Consider the following 7,583-nt stretch of genomic DNA (forward strand, 5'->3'; position numbering starts at 1 on the left):
ATAAGAAAAAAATGGCTACAGAAGTATAGTTGTCATTTTGTACCAATTATCTGGACATATCTCTAACAATCTTTGGACCATTGTATTTACTCCCATACTTAACAGCTTTGCACCCAGGTAAACCAGGGAGCGATCCGAACAATCTGAGAACATGTATGTTATTTTCCAGTTTTAACATCAATACTTTTTAATTATATCTTATTGTCAGTACTTTTTAACATATTGTAAAAAAGAATGTATATTGCAGGTCTTTGACCGTAATAAAGATTTATACCTTATACTAGCCATATGAAGTATGCCTGTTTGGCGAACCGGTCTATTACAGTCCAAATCATGGTGTTCCCCCACTTTTCGGCAACTCCAATATAAAGTCCATTGCAATCTCTTCCCATGGTCCTATTAGCTCTGCTGCCAGTTGCAGCAGTCCAGGGAGTTTTCCTGGTCATTTCTGCATTGTGATGCAGATGGTGCAACTTTTCACATAACTGTCCACATCTTTCTTTATGTCGGGCCACCAGAACTGCCTCCATGCTAAATGTAACATCTTTAGAAACCCGAAGTGGCCTGCCAGTTTAATGTCATGGCTCCTCTGGAGGATTAGGGTGTGTAGGGATTCTGAGACATGGAGCTTTGCCCCCTTCCATGCGAGGTCATCTCTTTTTGTCAAGATGTGTTGATTGTCTCAAAACCAGGGGTCTGCTAGTAGTTGGTGGTCCCTTGGGCAGCTGTTTGAGTAGGGAGAACAATGGCATCCACTACCTACTCCTGTTCACATTTGTACTGGGGCATGCAGGAGAGGGCATCTGCTAGAAAGTTCTTTCCCCCTGGAATTTGCTTCAATACTAAGTCAAAAAGGTTGAAGTATTGAGCTCAGCAGACTTATTGTTTCCATGAGTGATAGTTTCCATGGGGACCTGAGGGCCTCCAGATTTTTGTGTCAGTACAGACTTCAAGCAGTTTCTGGCCCCCTTCCAGCAGGTGTTGCCAGGTTATTAGTGCCCATCTCACAGCAAAAGCCTCTTTTTCCCATCACCTCTCTATGTCTGTTAGCTTGCGGGAGGTGTAGGCACAGGCTATAGGTTTCCTTGGCTGTTTCTTTGGAGTAACACTGCTTCTGCTGCCACATCACTAGCATCTGCTTGGATAACAAAGAGTTGTTCTGGGTCAGGATGCTTCAGCACCGGTTCCTTTGCAAACATTTCTTTTAGTGTTTCAAATGCCTCTTGGCAGTTTAGGTCCCACTATAGAGGTTATTCCAGGTGGGGTTTTGTCCCTGGGCCCCCTGTCTTTAAGAGGTCTATAATGGGTTTGGCAATCTTTGCAAAGGAGGGGATAAATTGTCTGTAGAAGTTTGAGAACCCTAGGAAGCTTTGTAGTTGTCTGCGGATGTGAGGGGGTTGCCAGCCTAGGATGGATTGTACTTTGGCTGGGTCCATCTCTGTACCTTCATTTGATACTTGGTAGCTCATGTATTCTAGCCGTGCACAGTGGAATTCACAATTTGATAGCTTGATATACAGGTTGGCTGCCAGATATTTTTCCAGTACCCAGCAAACTAAGGATATGTGGTCATTCATGGTCTCAGTGTAAATTAGGACGTTGTTAAGGTAGATGAGGGCCCCCTTGTAGAGGTGCTCATTCAACACCTCATTTGTTAGCTGCATGAACACCGCTGGGGCTGCCTGCAGTCTGAAAGGCCTCACTTTGAATTGGAAGCTCTCTAGGGGGCAGTTGAATGCTGTTTTCCACTCAGTTCCCTCCCTGATGGGTACTCGGTAGTATGCTTCTCTGAGGTCTAAGGTGAAAATTTTTCCCCTGGCTAGGTGAGATAGCATGTCCTTCATGAGGAGAAGGGGTATAGGTTGTGTATGCACACTGCATTTATTCTTCTAAAGTCCATGCACAATCTCATAGTTCCATCTTTTTTTCTTTGAAGAGGACTGGCGCTACGACCCGTGGCTTGGCTGGCTCGATGAACCCCCTTGGTAGGTTTTTATCTATGTATTTGGGCATTTCTTGCATTTCCCAGGAATCATGGCATACAGTTTGGGCTTGGATAGTTTTACCCCAGGGAATGATTTCGATGATGCAGTCTGCCTCATTGGGGTGAGGGGGGGGGCAAAACATCACACTTGGCCTCGCTGAATACTTCTGCAAGGTCCTGATATTCCCTCAGGATCTGTTCAGTCTCTGGGGTTTTGCTGATGTGACTGCCAGTTGTTCTGGTGGGCTCTTTTGGAGGGTTCCCTGCATGCGCAGCATTTCTGCTTGCTGGTCTGGAGTGGGTTGGGGCCCCCTTGCTATCCTCAGTCTGCAATTACTCCCTTTCCCCAGTGATCCTCTAGTTCTAGCTTCACTGGTTTGGTCAGGTGGGTGACATGGGCTCCCCCCATTAGGGACCCATCGACCTGTTTGAACCAGATCGGGTGGACCAGTCTTTTTGCTCTGATTCATAATTTCAGGTTTGTGGTTAGGTTTATCAAGCATCTAGTGCAACCTGAGTCTGTTGGGGCTTGAAAACTCCCCTGGGTTCCCATTTTTGGGGTTGTGATGCATATTGGGAAAATGAAAGGGTGAACTGGTTCATTCACCATTGGGTAGTTTTTGCCCTTGTCCTCACTGTCATAGGATTCTAGCAACTGGTCAGTGTTGTTTGGGGTTCCTCCCATTTTCCTGACAGGGGAGGGACCTCTGTAGCCTGGAGGGCCTTCCGGGATGTGTCGGTGGCACATTTGGGGCCTCATTCCAGTTGTGCCCTGGGTGGTGGCTCTGGCATTGGTTTGGGGGCTGGGGTTGTACATGCTGATGCCATTTGGCCTATCCCCCAGCATCTGGAGCATTTCAGTGGACTTCAGGGGGGCTGGTTTGGGGACTGGCTGCATTGCTGTGGTCTCTGGTCCAGTTGACATCTCTCTTTAGTGTCCAGTTGCTTTCTCATGCAACTCACTGTTGACTTTTATGGCTACTCAGAACTACTCAGATAGTAGGTTCGGGATGTCTCGGTAGGTGGTTACCTGGGTGATTTGCTTGTTCAGGCTTGTTCTGAAAAAATACAGTCACTCTGGTATAGGGGGTAGCTTCCTAAAGACTCTCCTGAATTCACGGATGTGTTCCTTGATGGGCTGCCCCCTCTGCCTTAGGTTTCTGAGCTCATCTTCTGCGTATGGGTCTTCCTCAAATCTGGCCTCTAGCAGTCATAGGAAATCATCTATATCTTGCAGTTGGGTGGCTCTCCTCTTGTGGGTGGCTGCTAGTCATTCCCTTGCTCTAGCCCCTCTGCAATGGTATTCACTATGGCCCTGGGGGATGGGTAGAGGTGTCCATAGTGTTCTAGGTGAATCTCAGCCAAGTCAAGGAATGGAGCTAGCTGGTCTGAGTCCCCATCAAACATTCCCCTGAAGTGGGCTGGTTCATTCAGCACTGCTTCTCCCTTCTCCTGTCAGCCTCTGTAAGCCTGCACTTGATGTGGCTGGCCATCTTTGATTTCCATTCAGAGAAAGGAAGGGGGCTGCTAGCCCTGGGTGGCCTGCCTGGGTGGCCTACCTGCAGTTTCGGGGTCCTTCTTCTAATCGGTGGAGAAGGGGGGGCTGTGCTCCAATCTGAGTATTCTTACTTCAAAAGGATGATGTCCCTCCCCTCTCTTTTGGGTGGCATGATGGCTCCTCATCACAAAGAGTGGCCCAGTCAAATTCCTCCCTCAGTTGCTCTATTGAACTTCCCAGGGGTTCCATCAGAGACTTCCCAGACCCACATCCAGTCCACTCTTGCCAGCTCACTCAGGGGCTTTCCCTTTTTCTGGGCATTGGGATTGGGGAACTCAACCTCAGCTGCTTTAGGGGTTAACTTCCACCAAAACTTATCCCTTCTTGCTTCGGCCACTGGAGCAGGCATCTCAGCTTTGATGTTTGGGGAAGGCTGCACTCTGGTTGCAATCAGGCTGCTGGGTCCTGGGATTTTCATGTTGGAGGAAATCTCTGCCTCCCTTCCGATTGCCTGAAGCAGGCTTTCTTCGGATAACCCACCCTTTGCCATGGTTGCTTGAGTTTCTCTCCAAGCCCCCCAGATGTCAGGGAGCAGTTGGACAGCCTGGGAGATAGGAAGCCCAGTAATTTTCTAAAAGGAGAGATGATTCTCTGTCAGGTTTCCAAAAGATGCCCTATTTATGAGCCTTGAGCCAAATTTCAAAAGAAATCCAGTCATTTATTAGGAGTAATATTTCAGCAATTACCCGAACGGAGTCAACTCTGACTTCATGTAAGTTGCAGCCCCCTATGACCCTATTTCTCTCCTCCTCCCTGAGTGCATCATAAATCACATTTTCCAATGGAGTATGTTCGCAGGGTGTAGAAACCACATGCCTCCTGCTTACTCCAGGGATACCAGGAGATTGTAACCAGGGATACAATCTGGAGAAAAGCATGTATGGAATGTGCTTTAGGTCAAAGCAGCCAAGTAGCTCCATCAATTTCCCCTCCTCCTGCTTATGGCAACTTGTAAGCAGGCCTGGGATGCTTTTACAATTTGACAGGCTGCCTCAGGACACAACACTTGTCAGCTGTTCACCCCTGAGGCCATGCCCGCAGCCTCCATCCCTGAGCCTGGCTCTTTGGGAGCCCACTCACAAGAGAGCAGCCACCCAGCACCTCTTGCCATGTAGTGCCTACCCAGTGGACAACCTCCGGCCAGGCAGCGACTGAGCAGTTTCCCAGAATCACGACCTTTTGGTAGCACACAAATGGCATTGGCCAACAACGGCTCTGAGGCCAATCGAGCCTTCCCTCTAGAGCAGAGGTCAACAACCTTTCAGACCTCAGGGACCACTAAATTCATAATTTTAAATTTCATGGACCACTAATATGATCTGCCTAATGACTGGCTGGCTAGGTGGTTATGTGACTGGATGTCACTCACATTGAGGGGCACCTTGCCTCTACTCACCCCTCCCTTCCAAGCCACTCCTCACCTTGCTGCCCAGGAGTCTTAGGGCCCCAACAGGAATCAGCTGTTGGAGCTAAGCAGCCACCCTGAGAAAGAGTTGGCAAAACAGCTCAGTTCAAGTTGGATCTGACCGAGAAGGATCAGTCAGTAGAAGTATCTCACTGAGGACTACGAGCATAGGCTTTCCAACCAGATGGAAGACCTGCAGGAGTGCAAGGCCAGGTACTGGCGCCTTGAGGCTCACTGGGCTGAGATGGTCAGCCAGTTCCAGGCCATTATGCAGTTCCACTGGAACAAGGTCCTCCGGCTCTTCGCCATCATCAGCACTTCCCTCCAGCCTTTGCCCAAAGCACCAGGAGGCCAAAGCAGACCCCAAGTCAGAATTTATTTCCCCAACTCACACAAAAAGACCCCGAAGGGGGAGACTCTCTGCAGCAACGCAAACATTCATTACATGTATCCATCCCAGGAGGCATAATTTGAGGACCCCTGATTTAATGCAATATAAAAATACAAATCATTTTTCTGTGGACTACAAAATTTTTTCTCGCAGACCACCAGTTGATGACCGCTGCTCTAGAGAGCCCACCGGGAAGCCACGGGTGGCCTGGGCATCACAGCTAGCAGTCCGGCAAAGAGAGGCTCCCTTCGCCACCTCTCTTCCCTGGCTGCCCGCAAAGTGGAGAAGGGCTGGAGGGGTCCCACAGTGTTGTAGGCCAACTGGCCGGAAGACGTGGCAGAAGGCAGCTGGCCCAACTGGCCTCTTCTTTGCTTTCAGCAGATTCCAGCTGGGGTTTGAAAGCCACAGATACAGAGTTTGGGGAAGGGAAAGAAAGTCTTCTGCTGCTTCTGCTGCTTTCCTTGCATGCAGCCAAAAGGGAGCTGCAGCCCCACATGGGAAGTCCACGCAGCTAGGGCAGCAGCCGTTCTGGGAGTGCGCTTCCCACTCTATGATGATGGTCACTGGAGGCAGCCTGAGGAGCGGCACATGCACATGCCTGACTAGAGTCCCTTGCCGTCTCTTTTTCCCACCCGCTTCCTCAGTGCTGGGGTGGCGGTGGCGACCCTGGCCCTGCAGGGGGAGCTGGTCCAGGCCTTGGGCTCCACATGGGTGCTGGTGCTGGGTGCCAGTGGCATTGGCTGCGAGCTCAAGGACCTGGTGCTCACCGGCTTCTCCTACATTGATATGGTGAGGCCTGGGAGGTGCACAAACAGGGGGGATTGGCGATTGTGCAGCTTGGTGCCTTTGGGCCACTTACATTCCATACAGACCCCTTAAGGGAGGAAGGGGCTTGATGGCAGCGCACAGAGGGAACCTCTCTCTGCCGGACTCCCAGCTGTGAATGTGCAGACTGCTTGGGGCTTCCCAGCGGGCTTTCTGGAAGGAAAGTTCTTTGGCCTCGGAGACGTTGTTGGGCAATGCTGTTCATGTGCTACCGAAAGGTCATGATCCTGCGATACCGCTCAGTCAGTGAGTGGCACTCTGCCCAGCCAGAGGGGGGTTTATCTGCTGGGTGGGCACCACATAGCAAGAGATGGAGGGCGGCTGCTCTCTTCCAAGCAGGGTGGGAGTTTGCAGACAAGGGAAATGGATGGATGGAAGCCAGGTGAATGCCAAGAACTCTGGGGAGAGATAGAACAAGAGGCAGCTCTCAATCAGCTCAGCAATTAAGGGGCCCAGCTGCCATTAGCTGACAGGGGAATGGGAAGGGCTGCCTCCTGTGCGGGCCACGCCCACCTCTTCACTAGGGCTTATTTTTGGGAGATGATTATTTTAGCACATGCGCTGAAAAGCCTGATTCAGCTTATTATCAGATGTCTTATTTTCGGGAAAACATGGTATTCAATTTTAGTATGCCTAAACCACCAAATTCCTTTTGTTTATTCTATATAACTTCCCTGCTTATAATATTTTTATACCTTTAATGTAAAAATAATTGTATATATAAAATATGAAGTCATAGAATTTTTGGAGGAAAAGCAAGAATATTGAAAAATATGATATTCTGATCAGCAATTATAATAAAAAATGTTGACAGACTTAATAATTATTTTTATCTTGTAGAGTAGACATGTCAAACTCAAGGCTTGCAGCCAAGAACCGGCCCGCGGGGCCACCCTGGAGACAGAGAGGGGCTGGCTCCCATTGCCTAGGCCCTAGCCCATCCCAATCCGGCCAGGCGCTCCTCCTGCACCACAGATGGTGGTGAACATGCAGGGGCTGGTGATCCTGGTGAAAGGGAAGTACTTAGAACATAGTCAACTTGTGAGGCAAGATGGTCACCGGGGACACCAGCCCCCGCATGCTTGCTGCCTCATGTTTGTACCAAGGGGAAGCACCCAGCTGGGCTAGGGTGGGCCGGGGCCAAGTCAGCAGAGGCCAGCCCCTAGCTGCCTCCAGGGTGGCCCAATGGGCCAGATCTAATGTTCATGGGTGGCCACCATGAAGTTATTGTAGATCAGAGTGTAGTAGAGCCCCAGCAGCAGCTCCCCACCTGCCACCAGCACCTCTGCTGCCTCCATAGCCAGCTTACTAGCCCAGCCTTGCCCACTGTCCCTGCAGCCCAGGATCACTTCCTTTTCACACCGGGATGACCCTGCCCTGTCCCTCCTCCCACTCCTCATCCCCTGCCCCCACTTGGGAA

Source organism: Thamnophis elegans, chromosome 3 (assembly GCF_009769535.1).
Source record: "Thamnophis elegans isolate rThaEle1 chromosome 3, rThaEle1.pri, whole genome shotgun sequence".
Lineage (NCBI taxonomy): Eukaryota > Metazoa > Chordata > Lepidosauria > Squamata > Colubridae > Thamnophis > Thamnophis elegans.